At 44.1% G+C, this 18,621-nt stretch overlaps 1 protein-coding gene across 7 annotated transcripts in view; it reads left to right on the forward strand.

Annotated features, from left to right (window-relative positions):
* The window catches only part of tnrc6c1 (trinucleotide repeat containing adaptor 6C1), a 105,073-nt gene that overhangs the window by 43,517 nt on the left and 42,935 nt on the right, over nucleotides 1–18,621 (forward strand). The window lies entirely within an intron of this gene.

Raw genomic sequence — 18,621 nt, forward strand, 5'->3', positions numbered from 1 at the left:
CATTGGGTGAGGCAGGTTTCCGGAAGGTATAAACAAATTTTTTTAAATCGGGAAGAGATAGAAAGTACATATGGGCCACTGCGTGTTTGGGACGCGGCGATGCAGACGGTTAGCAGGCCTGTGCTAACAAGCTAACAGATTAGCAGGCCGGGGTAAACAAGGTAGTAGTTAGCGGACCTGGGTTAAACAAGCTAGCAGTTAGCATGCCGAATTAGCAAGCAAGGAGATAGCGAGGGCTAGAGAGTTAGCCTTTGGAGGACGTCGCGGTGGGGTGAGTCTGTTTATTCCTCTTAATGCAGTGACATCGATAGACTGGTCGTGAGTCCGGGTATTGTAGCCCAGGAGTATGCTAGGAGCACAGGAGGTCTGGCCGGGTTAGCTTCAAGCTACGTGGGTGGAAACGCTAGCCAGGAGTAATCGACCAGGGGTTGCTTTTTAGCTCGATAGATAGTTGTGAAGATCCAGCTGAAAAATGTTCCGTGTACGGTGGGAATCCGGGGATAAAAAAAAGAAAAATAGGTCCGTTATGCTCTGGTTAGCGTCGCGTTGTTCGAACTGGCGAGAGCTTTCCGAGCTAAAGGTTAGCTGATGACCGGTTAGCCGAAGACCGCTAGCATAGCTGGTGGTTAGCTTCAGTTGAGGGGTTCCGGTTCCGAAGTAACTATAAATTCTTTAGGAAAAGTAGCTACATTGGGTGAGGCGCGTTGCAGGAGAGTATTTGGAAGCTTAGGTTTAGCAAAATGTTTTTAAAGATATGCGAAGAAAAATATCTAAAATGAAACGAAAAAGAGACGATATTTACAGAGACGATACGACAGGACGACTTACTGCTACGCCATCTTGGAAACAGTTGACTGTCCAACTTATTTTCTCTATGATTATGTGTTTGTACATTTTATTTAGTGGAGCTTTTCCGGGATTCATATCTTATATTGATGTTCAAGTGTTTTCCCTGTATTTTGTTTATTTTGCCACTTTGCATTCTCCTTTTAGATATGTATAGTGTATGCCATTGTTGTTTCCTTGCCTGTTTCCTTGGGTCTGCTGTGTATCACACTGTGCTTCAGACTTCTGTCTAGTTCACCTGCAGGGCTGTGTGCACCGCTGTGTGGAAGGATCTGTTGTTGTGTTGGTTGTTTGTTTTGCTCTACCTGGCCTGGGATTCTAAATATAGAGAGTAAATTACAGCAGGGGGCCACTGTGAAGGGGCGGAGAGTAAACACAGCTGGCGTGTGTGAGAGAGATTTGATCTGATTTAAACAACCTGAAGACCAGTCTAAAGATTTCAACTCAGTCATACTTAGTTACTATAAGTAAAGTTTGTGTGTGCAGGGTTTTTTCTGCATAGAAAAGTATTGGGCGGGCCGCCTAATAGTGTTGCATGGTATACCGAACATTCTGTACTTCTGTACTAGAACATGAAAAATGGTTCGGGACTAGAATTTATTTTATTTCCGGTACTTCTGTCAAATGTGTCTCATTGATCAAGTCTGTCAATCAGCGCAGCCAATGTCCACCTTATAGTGCGAGTGCACCGTGCCTGCTCCACTTAGCCTGTACTGTGAGTCTGGGCTGTATCATGTTAGCTCCACTTAGCCTGTACTGGGAGTCTGGGCTACATCATGTTAGCTCCACTTAGCCTGTACTGGGAGTCTGGGCTGTATCATGTTAGCTCCACTTAGCCTGTACTGGGAGTCTGGGCTACATCATGTTAGCTCCACTTAGTCTGTACTGGGAGTCTGGGCTACATCATGTTAGCTCCACTTAGCCTGTACTGGGAGTCTGGGCTGTATCATGTTAGCTCCACTTAGCCTGTACTGGGAGTCTGGGCTGCATCATGTTAGCTCCACACTCATGCTGTACTGGGAGTATGGGCTGTATCATGTTAGCTCCACACTCATACTGTACTGGGAGTCTGGGCTACATCATGTTAGCTCCACACTCATGCTGTACTGGGAGTCTGGGCTACATCATGTTAGCTCCACACTCATGCTGCACTGGGAGTCTGGGCTACATCATGTTAGCTACACACTCATAGGAATATTTTCTAGTAATATTTATGTCCGTTGCGTTATGCTAATTAGTGTCAGATGATGACAACGATTCCGTTGGAGGATTCTAAATTAATATCTAAGGGGCATAACATTTCCTCACCCTAATTGTAGTGTAACCAATACCCAAACGGAGATTCAGTGAAAATAAAAATCTGTCAAGACCAGTCCCCGTGTTGATTCATAGCAACGCGAAAGGATGCTGAAATAGCTATTGCTTCAAATCCTATTGCTTCTATCTTCAATATACTTTTTAAATAAATAACGATGGAACAGAAAATATGGCGCTGTACAACGTGACAGTCGGGAGTAGGCTACTGTACTAGGCTATTCAACTAAAGAATCCCCGTGTCGTGCTGGCACACGGGAGTCCGGGGTTCAATTTCCTGACTGGGAGGAAGGAGTAGGCTGTCCTTGTAAATAAGAATTTGTTCTTAACTGACTTGCCTAGTTAAATAAAGGTTACACTAAAAGCACAACATTTCTACACCCTAATTCTATAATTGTAGTCTTCTAACCAGTACCGAAACAAAATTTATCAAGACTGGGCCCTATGCTTGTCTTAGAGCAGCGCAAAATGGTGCTAAAATAGTTGGAGGCTATTGCTTCAAATCCTATTGCTTCTAACTTCATTATGCTCTTTAAATAAACAAGACCTACACCACTTTTAACAGCACATTACTCAACACTAGTGAGACTCATGTCGCCTATAGTAGGCCTACAGTATATTGAAAAATATGACATGACTCTCCGCCAATAATTACATATTGGGGGATTCTTAATTAATGAATTAATTCATTCATTCATTAAAACCAAAAGCCGCCTCATGGATCTCGCAATGGCGGCCGGCACGGGTATCAAACCTGCATCTGTAGCAACGCATTTTGCACTGCGATGCAGTGTCTTAGACAGCTGCGCCACTCAGTAGGCCCAAACGAAAGTGAGCGATTTGTTATCTGAATAAAGGCCCTCAATTTTTCGTGCCATAATTAGTTACGTTGTTTTAGTTTGAACGTGCAGACTGGCACTAAGAAGAGTGGGATTGTTTCCCTAGTCAGCGCCATTATTAGTGCAATGCCGCTTAGCGTTGCTCTGTGCTACCCAGTGGGGCGGGTTGGTGGTGTAACTTGTTGTTGTTGTCGTCATCCTGTACCTGTCCCACAGGTGTGATGTTCGGATGTACCGATCCTGTGCAGGTGTTGTTACACATGGTCTGCCACTGCGAGGATGATCCGTCCGTCCTCCCTGTAGCGCTGTCTTAGGCGTCTCACAGTACGGACATTGCAATTTATTGCCCTGGCCACCTCTTTTTCAGTGTAAACTAAAACAAAATGGGAGGTATACCCAAAAGATAATGGACCTATGGAACAAAATAAAAGCTAGACAGTCAGGGAGAATCTAAAATGTAAAAATGATGCCTTCAGGAGTATGTTTGTTATGGCTTGAGGCCCCCATTGACTTTGTTATAATGTTGAGTTAATCCGATTAGCGTAAACCATGGCAAAATGTGTAGAATTGCAGGAAATGTGCTTTAAAATTGAATTTTTGTCTCTAAGCGTCATGGCTAAATGTGTAGAATTGCAGGAGATTGGCATTAAAACGGTTCCATTTTGTCACTGCGGCCAACAGGAGGGCCTCTAAATGTTTTGTTTGGCCACGCCCACCACCTAAGCCCCGTTTTGATCCGGAAAAAAACTGTTCTGTGTGTAATGTTTCAAACGTTCAGTGATTCAGCAGGTCAGATATTTGGTAGTTTGTAGTCTAGATACATTTCCTGTTAAGATTTCATGTTTGTCCTTCATTTCCTTTTTCTGAAAATGTAACATTTTTGGCACTTGTTTTTCTTGTTTGCTGGTTAGAGGGAGTCTCTGAAAGAGTTCTGTTGTGTGTTAGTACTGTCTGAAGAGCTTTGAGTTGTGCTGACCAGAGCTATTTCCTGTAATGGTGGAGCGATGAAGACCTGGCAGGGCCTGAGTGGGACTGATCTGGCACAGATAAAGACAGGGAGCAGGGTAGAGAAGGAAAGAGGGAGAGAAGGAGAAATAATTGGTGAGATGGGAGAGAGTGCAGGTCAGAGAGGTGGACTGAGAGGTGTTTTTATTTATTTTTGTAAATGACAATTGTTTCTCAATTGACTTATCTGGTTAAATAAAGAAGTTATAGAGAGTTGAAGAGAGCGAAGTGGGGAGGGGGGGGTGAAATGAGAGAGCGAGAGGCCTAGGTCTGTGGGCTGGGTGACTCATGCCTTACGGTAAAAGCTCATGATTCACTTCACTCTGGCAGACTTCTCTGCTCACTCGCGCGCTCTCTGTCTCTCTTTCTCTGGGCCGCTGGGATAGGCCAGGGAGACACTGTAGGCCGCAAGATGGTGCTGGACCAGCATACAGCTCTATCTCCTCTGACACGCTACACTACAGTTCAGACACGTAGCATACAGAGTCATACAGCTCATACGCATGCTCCCTCCCACCCGCTCTCTTTAATCTTTCTGGCGCAGGCGTTCCACTAGCGACCCACATCGACAAAATCCGGTGAAATTGCAGATGTAGTCATAATAAACATTAATAAAAAATACAAGTGTTATACATCGGCTTAAAGATAACTTCTTGTTAACCTCTCTGGGATATGTGGGATGCTAGGGTCCCACCGGGCCAAAAGCCAGGGGAAATGCAGAGCGCCAAATTCAAATAAATTACTATAAAAATCAAACTTTCATTAAATCGCACATGCAAGATAGCAAATTAAAGCTACACTTGTTGTGAATCCAGCCAACATGTCAGATTTCAAAAAGGCTTTTCGGCGAAAGCAAACGATGCTATTATGTGAGGATAGCACCTCCATACTAACATTTTACAACCAAGTAAAGGAATTACAAAAGTCAGAAATAGCGAAAAAATGAATCACCTACCTTTGAAGGTCTTCATATGGTTGCAGTCACAAGAGTCCCAGCTATTTTCGTTTTGTTCGATAAAGTCCCTCTTTATATCCCAAAAACTCTGTTTTGTTGGCGCGTTTTGTTCAGTAATCCACTGGCTCCGAGGCGGTCAAAACATGTAGACGAATACATCCTAATAGTACCGGTAAAGTTCCTCGAAACATGTCAAACGATGTTTATAATTTATCCTCATGTTGTCAATTGTCTAAATAATCGATAATATTTCAACCGGACAATAGCGTATTTTTATTTTACCTTTATTGAACTAGGCAAGTCAGTTAAAGAACAAATTCTTATTTTCAATGACTGCCTAGGAACAGTGGGTTAACTGCCTGTTCAGGGGCAGAACGACAGATTTGTACCTTGTCAGCTCGGGGGTTTGAACTTGCAACCTTCCGGTTACTAGTCCAACGCTCTAACCACTAGGCTACCCTGCCGAAGGGCGCGCACTCGGTCACGCTCGCAAACCAGCTCTGCATTCTTCCTCAGTCCACTGACAAAAAGGTCTCCTTCTTCATTTTTCAGAAAACAAGCCTGAAACAATGTCTAGACTGTTGACATCTAGTGGAACGCATAGGAACTGCAATCTGGGTCCTAATCCATTAGCCACTGAATATGCAATAAAATGCAAATTAATGACTTAATCATACAATGTGATTTTCTGGATTTTTGACTATTACTATTACAGACCTCTACATGCTTTGTAAGTAGGAAAACCTGCAAAATCGGCAGTGTATCAAATACTTGTTCTCCCCACTGTACATACATATAGCCATGCATATTGTCACCTGTTGCATGTGTTTATGATGGTACTGAGGATGACCACTGGCTACTGGCCTTCTACAGACACATCAGGCTCCATTAGTTCAGTCCTGAGCCCCCACTACAGGTTCTGAGAGAGGTCCCCTATTTCCCATCTCTGTCTGCCGCAGCCCTTTACACTCATAGACATTGGAATGCAGTGTCATGTACAGTAATATGCTATACATGACGTCAGACCTCAGGTCTCCACTTCACAGCTCTGTAGGGGTTTTGACTGACAGACGTTCTGAACTTGAGCACAACAAGAAGTTTCCCCCATCCCTCCCACATTGTTTTGTTGTCTGAGTAAATTTAAGAGGACTCGACGTACAGTATTTTTGAAAGATGAGACATTAAGGATTATAATAAATACCACTGATGTCATACAAGCAAACCAAACACCCGGGAGTCCAAATGTGCACTTCACTCTTCCATATCATAAAACGAATGGAATATACAGTGTCAACACATTTCCATTTCCTTGTTAGTGTCAACATTTATGATCGCTGTATTTGATGTACAGTTACAAGATGACCTGGTGTTTTACCCTGGGTTATCCTGAACACAATGAGCCTGTGTTTGTTGTACAGTTACAAGATGACCTGGTGTTTTACCCTGGGTTATCCTGAACACAATGAGCCTGTGTTTGTTGTACAGTTACAAGATGACCTGGTGTTTTACCCTGGGTTATCCTGAACACAATGAGCCTGTGTTATATGTACAGTTACAAGATGACCTGGTGTTTTACCCTGGGTTATCCTGAACACAATGAGCCTGTGTTTGATGTACAGTTACAAGATGACCTGGTGTTTTACCCTGGGTTATCCTGAACACAATGAGCCTGTGTTTGATGTACAGTTACAAGATGACCTGGTGTTTTACCCTGGGTTATCCTGAACACAATGAGCCTGTGTTTGATGTACAGTTACAAGATGACCTGGTGTTTTACCCTGGGTTATCCTGAACACAATGAGCCTGTGTTTGATGTACAGTTACAAGATGACCTGGTGTTTTACCCTGGGTTATCCTGAACACAATGAGCCTGTGTTTGTTGTACAGTTACAAGATGACCTGGTGTTTTACCCTGGGTTATCCTGAACACAATGAGCCTGTGTTATATGTACAGTTACAAGATGACCTGGTGTTTTACCCTGGGTTATCCTGAACACAATGAGCCTGTGTTTGATGTACAGTTACAAGATGACCTGGTGTTTTACCCTGGGTTATCCTGAACACAATGAGCCTGTGTTTGATGTACAGTTACAAGATGACCTGGTGTTTTACCCTGGGTTATCCTGAACACAATGAGCCTGTGTTTGTTGTACAGTTACAAGATGACCTGGTGTTTTACCCTGGGTTATCCTGAACACAATGAGCCTGTGTTTGATGTACAGTTACAAGATGACCTGGTGTTTTACCCTGGGTTATCCTGAACACAATGAGCCTGTGTTTGATGTACAGTTACAAGATGACCTGGTGTTTTACCCTGGGTTATCCTGAACACAATGAGCCTGTGTTTGTTGTACAGTTACAAGATGACCTGGTGTTTTACCCTGGGTTATCCTGAACACAATGAGCCTGTGTTTGTTGTACAGTTACAAGATGACCTGGTGTTTTACCCTGGGTTATCCTGAACACAATGAGCCTGTGTTATATGTACAGTTACAAGATGACCTGGTGTTTTACCCTGGGTTATCCTGAACACAATGAGCCTGTGTTTGATGTACAGTTACAAGATGACCTGGTGTTTTACCCTGGGTTATCCTGAACACAATGAGCCTGTGTTATATGTACAGTTACAAGATGACCTGGTGTTTTACCCTGGGTTATCCTGAACACAATGAGCCTGTGTTTGTTGTACAGTTACCAGATGACCTGGTGTTTTACCCTGGGTTATCCTGAACACAATGAGCCTGTGTTTGATGTACAGTTACAAGAGTGACCTGGTGTTTTACCCTGGGTTATCCTGAACACAATGAGCCTGTGTTTGATGTACAGTTACAAGATGACCTGGTGTTTTACCCTGGGTTATCCTGAACACAATGAGCCTGTGTTTGATGTACAGTTACAAGATGACCTGGTGTTTTACCCTGGGTTATCCTGAACACAATGAGCCTGTGTTTGATGTATTGTGGACAACATTTGCCACAGACCACGCATCTGAATGCACTTATGTTCACCAACATTATGAACTGCCTTGGATCACGTAAACAACAACTGTAATTGTGTGATGGCGGGGATGCAGGCCTGTATTCCAAACAAAACACCAAGTGTGCTTGCAGTGCGCCCTAGTTCCTCAACAGCACAGCTAGGAGAGCTAAAAACAAAATGCACCTTTTGTTGAAGACTCTTCTTTCAGTCATAAAAGTGCACTGAAATGACTTACTGTGCAGACTTTAGAGAGGTGTGGGCTCTTGGAGACACTAGTTTGACCTCTCACTCAAACCTTGTCATTTTTTTGTCTTATGTTGCACCTAACCCCAAATTATTACAAATGCATCAGAAAGAACAGTCACTGTAAAATGCACATAAATACGGCTGTGGCGGAAATGGATGAAATAATAAAATGAAAATAAAATAAAGGTCAATCATTTAAATAGGCATACAATCATTTTGGGGGGAAATATTTAAGATGAACTTTAAGGTAGATCAACTTGGCTTAATAGCGGGAGTATTTACTAATGACTATAAGCAATTGTTTTGCTGACTTAGTCTATTAAACTGTCTACGTCTCCTCTTTCCAGCGGTTGTTTGATGCTCCAGCAGCTCAACCTCTCGATGCACAGGGGTGTAGAAGCGCTAGTGCTACGTCTCCTCTTTCCAGCGGTTGTTTGATGCTCCAGCAGCTCAACCTCTCGATGCACAGGGGTGTAGAAGCGCTAGTGTTCTTCTAGCCTACACTGAACCTTTTCATTCCTTGCTAGTAGATGAATAACTCTGTTATCTTTTTAAAAAGGTTGGATGTGTCTGACTTTATTCGTTATTCAACAGCAGTCGACAAGGTTGTTCTGGCTCTGAGTCCTATAATGCGCCAATGTTGTGTCAAATGGACAATGTGCCCGTCCTCTCCAACCTGGCATGGTATAATTTGATACAGAATCGTTTCTTAATTTTATAGACTAATCAACGCTGATAAATAGGCTATGGACATTTAGCCTTTTTTATTTGTTGCTATTTTAATGATAGTATGACAATCACATCTGTTTCTCCTCTTCATACTTTCCTTGCCAATTCATTATCTTATAGCCTACTTTCAGAAAGCCTATGGTAGGCCTAGGTTTTTTCATATGTTTTAAGGAAGGGAGAAATATTTGCTCTTGACTGACATACTGGTGGATTTGATTGATGGGTCCTTTTACAGTGGTGTGTGTGAGTTCGCTGATTCTCCCTCTCTACTGGCCTATATGTCCACTCAGAAAGTTTGCTGAAGTAGCCTGCCTGGAGTCCATCTAATAAGAATCAAATGCTCCTGTCATGATGTAATCTTGTAAAAGGCCTATTTTCAGTAGCTTAGGCTACATTATTTCTCTCATTGTGGGGGTCTTCTCTTAATATTTATAAGTAATAAACCTAAATAATAATAATGACATGCCATGATAATAATGAAGTGTATTGGGTTGTTCCAAATATGTTTATTAATTAACAAGCATATCCATGTACAAACAGAATTGTGACCTCCCCTTTTTACATAAGGTTTTGAGGCCTAAGACAACAGTAACATTGAAACAAAATGGACACACAAACCAGTAACGTAGTGTATGGAAACACTGACATTTGCACATTTCTTTTGAGTCTGATAGCCTGTGTGTTAAATTGTCACATTTTGGTATTGACAATCTGACATTTCTTAATTGGAATACTAGACTTCTATTTAGAGGTAATAATAACTTGAATAATAATAATAATTGAAATGCTATTGATGATAAAGTGTAATGGTAATAGTGAAGTTGCAGAGAAAAGACACTGGTTTCTTTTGAGTCTATGCTCCAATCCTGGTTGACTTGGCAAATGACCCTAACCTCAACTTCCAACACCGTCACAGCCCTACACAAAATCAACGTTGTTATGTTTGGATTCCGTCTTGCCAGGTGAACAGTTATCCTCACTTTTAGATGAATCAATTCCCCATAATCTCCAAACGGGTTTCTTTTGATTGCTACCATGGTTATGCATTTGCTTTCCATACTTCTTCTGTAAGAAACATTTTAAATGTAGCCCTGTCCATACAGACCAATTCCCACAAGTGTATGTACAGGGTTAAAGATCCCCTCTTGAAGCAGTGTGTCACCCACTGAATGTATTGATTTGACAGTATTACCCCTCACCCTATAGGGCAGCACATGCGCCAGGCTGTGGGTGTGCAGGATGTTACTTACCGGCCCATACGGAGTGCTACGTGGTCCCGTAACCAGATCCCTCCCCACTGAATGTATTGATTTGACAGTATTACCCCTCACCCTATAGGGCAGCACATGCGCCAGGCTGTGGGTGTGCAGGATGTTACTTACCGGCCCATACGGAGTGCTACGTGGTCCCGTAACCAGATCCCTCCCTGCTTCTGTTTCTCGCTCTCACACTCTCTCTACCGGAAAGTATTCATACTCCTTGATTTTTCCCACATTTTGTTACGTTACAACCTTATTCTAAAATTGATTAAATAAATTTACACACAATACCCCATAATGACAAAACTAAAACAGGTTTCAAAGAAATTTCTGAAAATGTATTAAAAATAAATAGATACCTTATTTACATAAGTACAGTGCATATCAGAGAAAACAAGGTTGAAGGAATTGTCTGTAGAGCTCCGAGACAGGATTGTGTCGAGGCACAGGTCTGGGGTAGGGTACCAAAACATTTCTTTAGCATTTGAAGTTCCCCAAGAACACAGTGGCCTCCTCATTATTAAATTGAAGAAGTTTGGAACCACCAATACTATTCCTAGAGCTGGCCACCCGGCCAAACTGAGCAATCGGGGGAGAAGGGCCTTTGTCAGGAAAGTGACCAAGAACCAGATGGTCACTCTGACAGAGCTCCAGAGATCCTCTGTGGAAATGGGAGAACCACCCAGAAGGACAACCATCTCTGCAGCACTCCACCAATCAGACCTTTATGATAGAGGGGCCAGACGGAAGCCACTCAGTAAAAGGCACATGACAGCACGCTTGGAGTTTGCCAGAAGGCGCCTAAAGGACTCTGACCATGAGAAACTAGACTCTCTGGTCTGATGAAACCAAGCTGATGCAAAGCGTCACGTCTGGAGGAAACCTGGCACCATCCCTACGGTGAAGCATGGTGGTGCAGAATCATGCTTTGGGGATGTTTTTCAGCGGCAGGGACTTAGAGACTAGTCAGGATCGAGGGAAAGATGAACGGAGAAAAGTACAAAGATCCTTGACGAAAACCTGCTCCAGAGCGCTCAGGACCTCAGACTGGTTCACCTTCCAACAGGACAACAACCCTAAGCACACAACCAAGACAATACAGGAGTGGCTTCGGTACAAGTCTCTGAATGTCCTTGAGTGGCCCAGCCACAGCCCGGACTTGAACCCGATCGAACATCTCTGGAGTAGAGGTCGACCGATTTATGATTTTTCAATGCCGATACCGATTATTGGAGGACCCAAAAAAAAGCCGATACCGATTAATCGGACAATTTATTAATTTATTTGTAATAATGACAATTACAACAATACTGAATGAACACTTATTTTAACTTAATATAATACATCAATAAAATCAATTTAGCCTCAAATAAATAATGAGACATGTTCAATTTGGTTTAAATAATGCAGAAACAAAAAGTGTTGGAGAAGAAAGTAAAAGTGCAATATCTGCCATGTAAGAAAGCCAACGTTTAAGTTCCTTGCTCAGAACATGAGAACATATGAAAGCTGGTGGTTCCTTTTAACATGAGTCTTCAATATTCCCAGGTAAGAGGTTTTAGGTTGTAGTTATTATAGGACTATTTCTCTCTATACCATTTGTATTTCATATACCTTTGATTATTGGAGGACCAGGAACACATTGACAACAGCCATCCTCCAAGCATTGTTACCCATGCAGAGCAAGGGGAATAACTACTCCAAGTCTCAGAGCGAGTGACGTTTGAAACGCTATTAGCGCGCACCCCGCTAACTAGCTAGCCATTTCACATCGGTTACACCAGCCTAATCTCGGGAGTTGATAGGCTTGAAGTCATAAACAGCACAATGATTGAAGCATTGCGAAGAGCTGCTGGCAAAACCCACAAAAGTGCTGTTTGAATGAATGCTTACGAGCGTGCTGGTGCCTTCCATCGCTCAGTCAGACTGCTCTATCAAATCATAGACTTAATTATAACATAATAACACACAGAAATACGAGCCTTTAGGTCATTAATATGGCCAAATCCGGAAACTATCATCTCGAAAACAAGACTTTTATTCTTTCAGTGTAATATGGAACCGTTCCGTATTTTATCTAACGGGTGGCATCCATAAGTCTAAATATTCCTGTTACATTACACAACCTTCAATGTTATGTCATAATTACGTAAAATTCTGGTAAATTAGGTGGCCCAAACTGTTGCATATACCCTGACTCTGCGTGCAATGAATGCAAGAGAAGTGACACAATTTCACCTGGTTAATATTGCCTGCTAACCTGGATTTATTTTAGATAAATATACAGGTTTAAAAATATATACTTCTGTGTATTGATTTTAAGAAAGGCATTGATGTTTATCGTTAGGTACACATTGGAGCAAGGACAGTCCTTTTTCGCAAATACGCACCGCATCGATTATATGCAACGCAGGACACGCTAGATAAACTAGTAATATCAACCATGTGTAGTTAACTAGTGATTATGATTGATTGATTGATTTTTTTTATAAGATAAGTTTAATGCTAGCTAGCAACTTACCTTGGCTTACTGCATTCGTGTAACAGGCAGGCTCCTCGTGGAGTGCAATGAGGCAGGTGGTTAGAGCGTTGGACTAGGTAACTGTAAGGTTGCAAGATTGAATCCCTGCGCTGACAAGGTAAAAATCTGTCGTTCTGCCCCTGAACAAGGCAGTTAACCCACCGTTCCTAGGCCGTCATTGAAAATAAGAATGTGTTCTTAACTGACTTGCCTAGTTAAATAAAGATGAAATAAAGGTGTAAAAAAATTAAATAAAACTTGGCCAAATCGATGTCCATAAATACAGATTTCCAATTATTATGAAAACTTGAAACCTCTACTTTGGAGAGACCTAATTCCAAGCATCTGCCTCTAACCCTAGGAAGCTCTTTGCCACCTTCTCCTCCCTCTTGAATCCTCCTCCCCCTCCCCCCCCTCCTCCCTCTCTGCAGATGACTTCGTCAACCATTTTGAAAAGAAGGTCGACGACATCCGATCCTCGTTTGCTAAGTCAAACGACACCGCTGGTTCTGCTCACACTGCCCTACCCTGTGCTCTGACCTCTTTCTCCCCTCTCTCTCCAGATGACATCTCGCGTCTTGTGACGGCCGGCCGCCCAACAACCTGCCCGCTTGACCCTATCCCCTCCTCTCTTCTCCAGACCATCTCCGGTGACCTTCTCCTTTACCTCACCTCGCTCATCAACTCATCCCTGACCGCTGGCTACGTCCCTCCCGTCTTCAAGAGAGCGAGAGTTGCACCCCTTCTGAAAAAACCTACACTCGATCCCTCCGATGTCAACAACTACAGACCAGTATCCCTTCTTTCTTTTCTCTCCAAAACTCTTGAACGTGCCGTCCTTGGCCAGCTCTCCCGCTATCTCTCTCAGAATGACCTTCTTGATCCAAATCAGTCAGGTTTCAAGACTAGTCATTCAACTGAGACTGCTCTTCTCTGTATCACGGAGGCGCTCCGCACTGCTAAAGCTAACTCTCTCTCCTCTGCTCTCATCCTTCTAGACCTATCGGCTGCCTTCGATACTGTGAACCATCAGATCCTCCTCTCCACCCTCTCCGAGTTGGGCATCTCCGGCGCGGCCCACGCTTGGATTGCGTCCTACCTGACAGGTCGCTCCTACCAGGTGGCGTGGCGAGAATCCGTCTCCTCACCACGTGCTCTCACCACTGGTGTCCCCCAGGGCTCTGTTCTAGGCCCTCTCCTATTCTCGCTATACACCAAGTCACTTGGCTCTGTCATAACCTCACATGGTCTCTCCTATCATTGCTATGCAGACGACACACAATTAATCTTCTCCTTTCCCCTTCTGACGACCAGGTGGCGAATCGCATCTCTGCATGTCTGGCAGACATATCAGTGTGGATGACGGATCATCACCTCAAGCTGAACCTCGGCAAGACGGAGCTGCTCTTCCTCCCGGGGAAGGACTGCCCGTTCCATGATCTCGCCATCACGGTTGACAACTCCATTGTGTCCTCGTCCCAGAGCGCTAAGAACCTTGGCGTGATCCTGGACAACACCCTGTCGTTCTCAAATAACATCAAGGCGGTGGCCCGTTCCTGTAGGTTCATGCTCTACAACATCCGCAGAGTACGACCCTGCCTCACACAGGAAGCGGCGCAGGTCCTAATCCAGGCACTTGTCATCTCCCGTCTGGATTACTGCAACTCGCTGTTGGCTGGACTCCCTGCCTGTGCCATTAAACCCCTACAACTCATCCAGAACGCCGCAGCCCGTCTGGTGTTCAACCTTCCCAAGTTCTCTCACGTCACCCCGCTCCTCCGCTCTCTCCACTGGCTTCCAGTTGAAGCTCGCATCCGCTACAAGACCATGGTGCTTGCCTACGGAGCTGTGAGGGGAACGGCACCTCAGTACCTCCAGGCTCTGATCAGGCCCTACACCCAAACAAGGGCACTGCGTTCATCCACCTCTGGCCTGCTCGCCTCCCTACCACTGAGGAAGTACAGTTCCCGCTCAGCCCAGTCAAAACTGTTCGCTGCTCTGGCCCCCCAATGGTGGAACAAACTCCCTCACGACGCCAGGACAGCGGAGTCAATCACCACCTTCCGGAGACACCTGAAACCCCACCTCTTTAAGGAATACCTAGGATAGGATAAAGTAATCCTTCTCACCCCCCCTTAAAAGACCTAGATGCACTATTGTAAAGTGGCTGTTCCACTGGATGTCATAAGGTGAAAGCACCAATTTGTAAGTCGCTCTGGATAAGAGCGTCTGCTAAATGACTTAAATGTAAATGTAGCTGTGCAGCAAAACTCCCCATCAAACCTGACAGAGCTTGAGAGGATCTGCAGAGAAGAATGGGAGAAACTCACCAAATACATGTGTGCCAAGCTTGTAGCATCATACCCAAGAAGACTCGAGGCTGTAACCGCTGCCAAAGGTGCTTCAACAAAGTACTGAGTAAAGGGTCTGAATACAAACACTACCGTTCAACAGTTTGGGGTCACTTAGAAATGTCCTTAGACTGAGGAGTTTCAGAAGAAAGGTCTTTGTTTCTAGCCATTTTGAGCCTGTAATCGAACCCACAAATTCTGATGCTCCAGATTCTCAACTAGTCTAAAGAAGGCCAGTTGTATTGCTTCTTTAATCAGAACAACAGTTTTCAGCTGTGCTAACAATTTCAAAAGGGTTTTCTAATGATCAATTAGCATTTTAAAATGATGAACTTGGATTAGCTAACACAGGAGTGATGGTTGCTGATAATGGGCCTCTGTACTCCTATGTAGATATTCCATTAAGAATCAGCCGTTTCCAGCTACCATAGTCATTTACAACATTAACAATGTCTACACTGCATTTCTGATCAATTTGATATTATTTTAATGTACAAATGTGCTTTTCTTTCAAAAACAAGTACATTTCTAAATGACCCCAAACTTCTGAACGGTAGTGAATTTAAATGTGATATTTCAGTTTTCAATTTTTTATAAATTATCAAAAATGTTACAAATATTAATAATAAAAATAAAAATAAAAATTGCTTGGTCATTATGGGGTATTGTCTGTTGATTGATGAGGAAATTTTAGAAAAGGCTGAATGTAATAAAATCGAGGTATCTTAATTTGAGGATGTTTGTTACAGCAGGAAAATAGTCCTGCAGCAACAGGAAATATGGATTATAATTAATGCACATTTTCGTAGCGGTTGATCCATTTTTCGTAAGGGAAATTTCTGTGGAAATTACAAACTTCTGAAGCCTTTTTAAACCTCAAAAACAATACACATTTGAAATGTCCTGCATTGCAGGAAAGTTGTCCTGCAACAGGGTGATCAAATTCAGATCCTACATCTGTAGTTGATTTTTATAAGGGCGTTTTGCATTGCTTTTTAAAGTATGTCTGTGTCCTCATAACGGCACTCATAGAAGTGTTACCTTTACATATTTTAGCAGTAGGTTTGTTGTGCATTAACGCCTAAGCACTAAGCTCCATCCCAATGATACTCGATACAATTCTACAGTGTAGGAGTCATCTACCAGATTCTTATTTTATCAAGAGCAAGCTGAAACAACTGCATAACACTGGAAGCTGTAGGACCCCAGCGATAGGCTGCCATCCTAGAGTCTGTCTGTTGGTGTCTCCTCTCGTTGAGCTGAGGACCCAGCTTGCCTTCTCTGTGGCCCAATGGCGTCGCCAGATTTACGCCACGTCGTCACACACACACGCAACAGGAGAACAGGGACACAGTGGAGGTTGTTGTGTAAGACCTTATCTGTCTTCCCTCACACTGCCCCCTCCCCTCTGCCCGTCTAAATGTTTTGTAACCGTACAGTGACGGGCTACACACACACACACACACACCTTGCATGGTGGTTGGTTACTTTATTATTAGACGACCTGTGCCACCTGGGGCTTAGTCAATAGTCCATCTATAAATTGTACTCCACTGAATCTATTAGAAGAGGTATGGTCAATAATACAAGACTCGGTGGCCTTGAACAAACTGAGACAAACATCCAGCTATCTCTACTTCATAGTAGTCAAAGCAATACAAGGACGTCCCTGCTGTATGTAATGCTGCCATTTTCTACTATCAGTTATTCACCCACATTACAGTTTGTTATGGTAATCTCCGTGTTTGCATGGCCTGCTTTGTTTTAGTCTCGGACCCAATGTGTGTTGCTCTTCTATAATCAAGATGATGTTGAATAAAGTCTGCCACTCGAAGTTGCAGCTTTTCTGGGTTACATCTGTTTATAGCATACTGGGCTTGTGCCTTACTCAGGGTGAGTGTGTTGACAGGACAGCACACAATTCAGTTGAGCATGTTTTCATCTAATATTGTTTCTCTATGGGCCAATAGTCATCAGACTGTAGGCTAATCATGGGAATGGTAGAGGAGGTTTGATGGTGAGGGTGCAGCAGTGTGTGTGTATGGTAAGTAATAGTGTGTCTGGTTGGAAGGATTGAAAGAGCAGCCGTCTTTCTCTCTACAAGCCTCTCCTCTCCTGCCCCCGGGGGCCTTCATTATGCCTGGACCAACCCAGCTGAGACCTGACTAACACATCCATCTCTTCTTCACTCTCTCTCCACTTTTTCTCATTCTCTGTGCTGACTGTGACTATCCAGCTCTCCTCCTGCTCTCACTTTCTTTCACACTCTCTTCCTCTCCTTATCTCCCTCACCTTCACACTCTCTTCCTCTCCTCATCTCCCTCACCTTCACACTCTCTTCCTCTCCTCATCTCCCTCATCAGCGAGGTAGTGGATTGGAGGTTTGGGTAAGTGCCATCCAGACAGTTTACATGAAGGGCATTATTTATACACAAAGCACCAATCAGAGGGTCTTTGATGACCTCACTGCACGTTGACACACGCCACACACACAGTGGAAAAGTCTGGGGCCTGGGTTTCCACATAAGGAACCACTGTTCTTCTGGTGGGACTTTGACGTATTGTGTGTTGGAGCAGTAGAGGTTTGTTTGTAAACAAAACCCACCTTCAGTTAGCTTAGGAGCTGCTGCTGTTACTGCTTCTCTTTTGCAAGCCTCTAGCTAGCGCCCGGTAGCGGCCTGCCTCTAGCTAGCGCCCGGTAGCGGCCTGCCTCTAGCTAGCGCCCGGTAGCGGCCTGCCTCTAGCTAGCGCCCGGTAGCGGCCTGCCTCTAGCTAGCGCCCGGTAGCGGCCTGCCTCTAGCTAGCGCCCGGTAGCGGCCTGCCTCTAGCTAACGCCCGGTAGCGGCCTGCCTCTAGCTAACGCCCGATAGCGGCCTGCCTCTAGCTAACGCCCGGTAGCGGCCTGCCTCTAGCTAGCGCCCGGTAGCGGCCTGCCTCTAGCTAGCGCCCGATAGTGGCCTGCCCCTCCTCTGTTTAGCTCTCTTTTTCTCTAACCCCTCTCTGCTGTCTCTCTACCTCATTTTCTCTCTCCCTGTCTTTGCCATGCTTTCCCTTTTCTCCCCTCCTTTCCCTTTTCTCCCCTCCCTCCCTCCCCTCCTCACTGTGTAAAGACAGACGTTTAGCTCTTCTTGGCCTCCTGCCCACCTCCATGTGATCTTCATTTCATGTGTTTATGCTGTTTTCCATGCAGCCGTTGAAGTGGTAGTGTTTCTCCGGGCCAAACGGGGTCTGTTTTGCGTTCCAGGGAGCTGCTCTGGTATGTGCTGTGTCGTCCCGCTGCAGACTAGTCTGTCTCTGTTTGGGACGTCACACAACAGCAGTTTTTGCGTCATCTGCCAGCATACTATAGGAAATCGTTGTGAAGCAGGAGGGGGAGGGGGGGGTGTGTGTGAACACGTGCATATATGTGTACATGCATATGTATCTGGATGCATATGTGCATAGAATGTGACTGCATACCTGCATGTGTCTGGATGCGTGTTATTGTCTGAGTGTGCGGGTGAACATGTATGTTTTCGTGCGTATGTGTGTGCACATTTGAGTGTCATTCCTGAACACTCAACGATGCAGCAAAAAG

This window comes from Oncorhynchus nerka, linkage group LG26 (assembly GCF_034236695.1).
Source record: "Oncorhynchus nerka isolate Pitt River linkage group LG26, Oner_Uvic_2.0, whole genome shotgun sequence".
NCBI classification, from domain to species: domain Eukaryota; kingdom Metazoa; phylum Chordata; class Actinopteri; order Salmoniformes; family Salmonidae; genus Oncorhynchus; species Oncorhynchus nerka.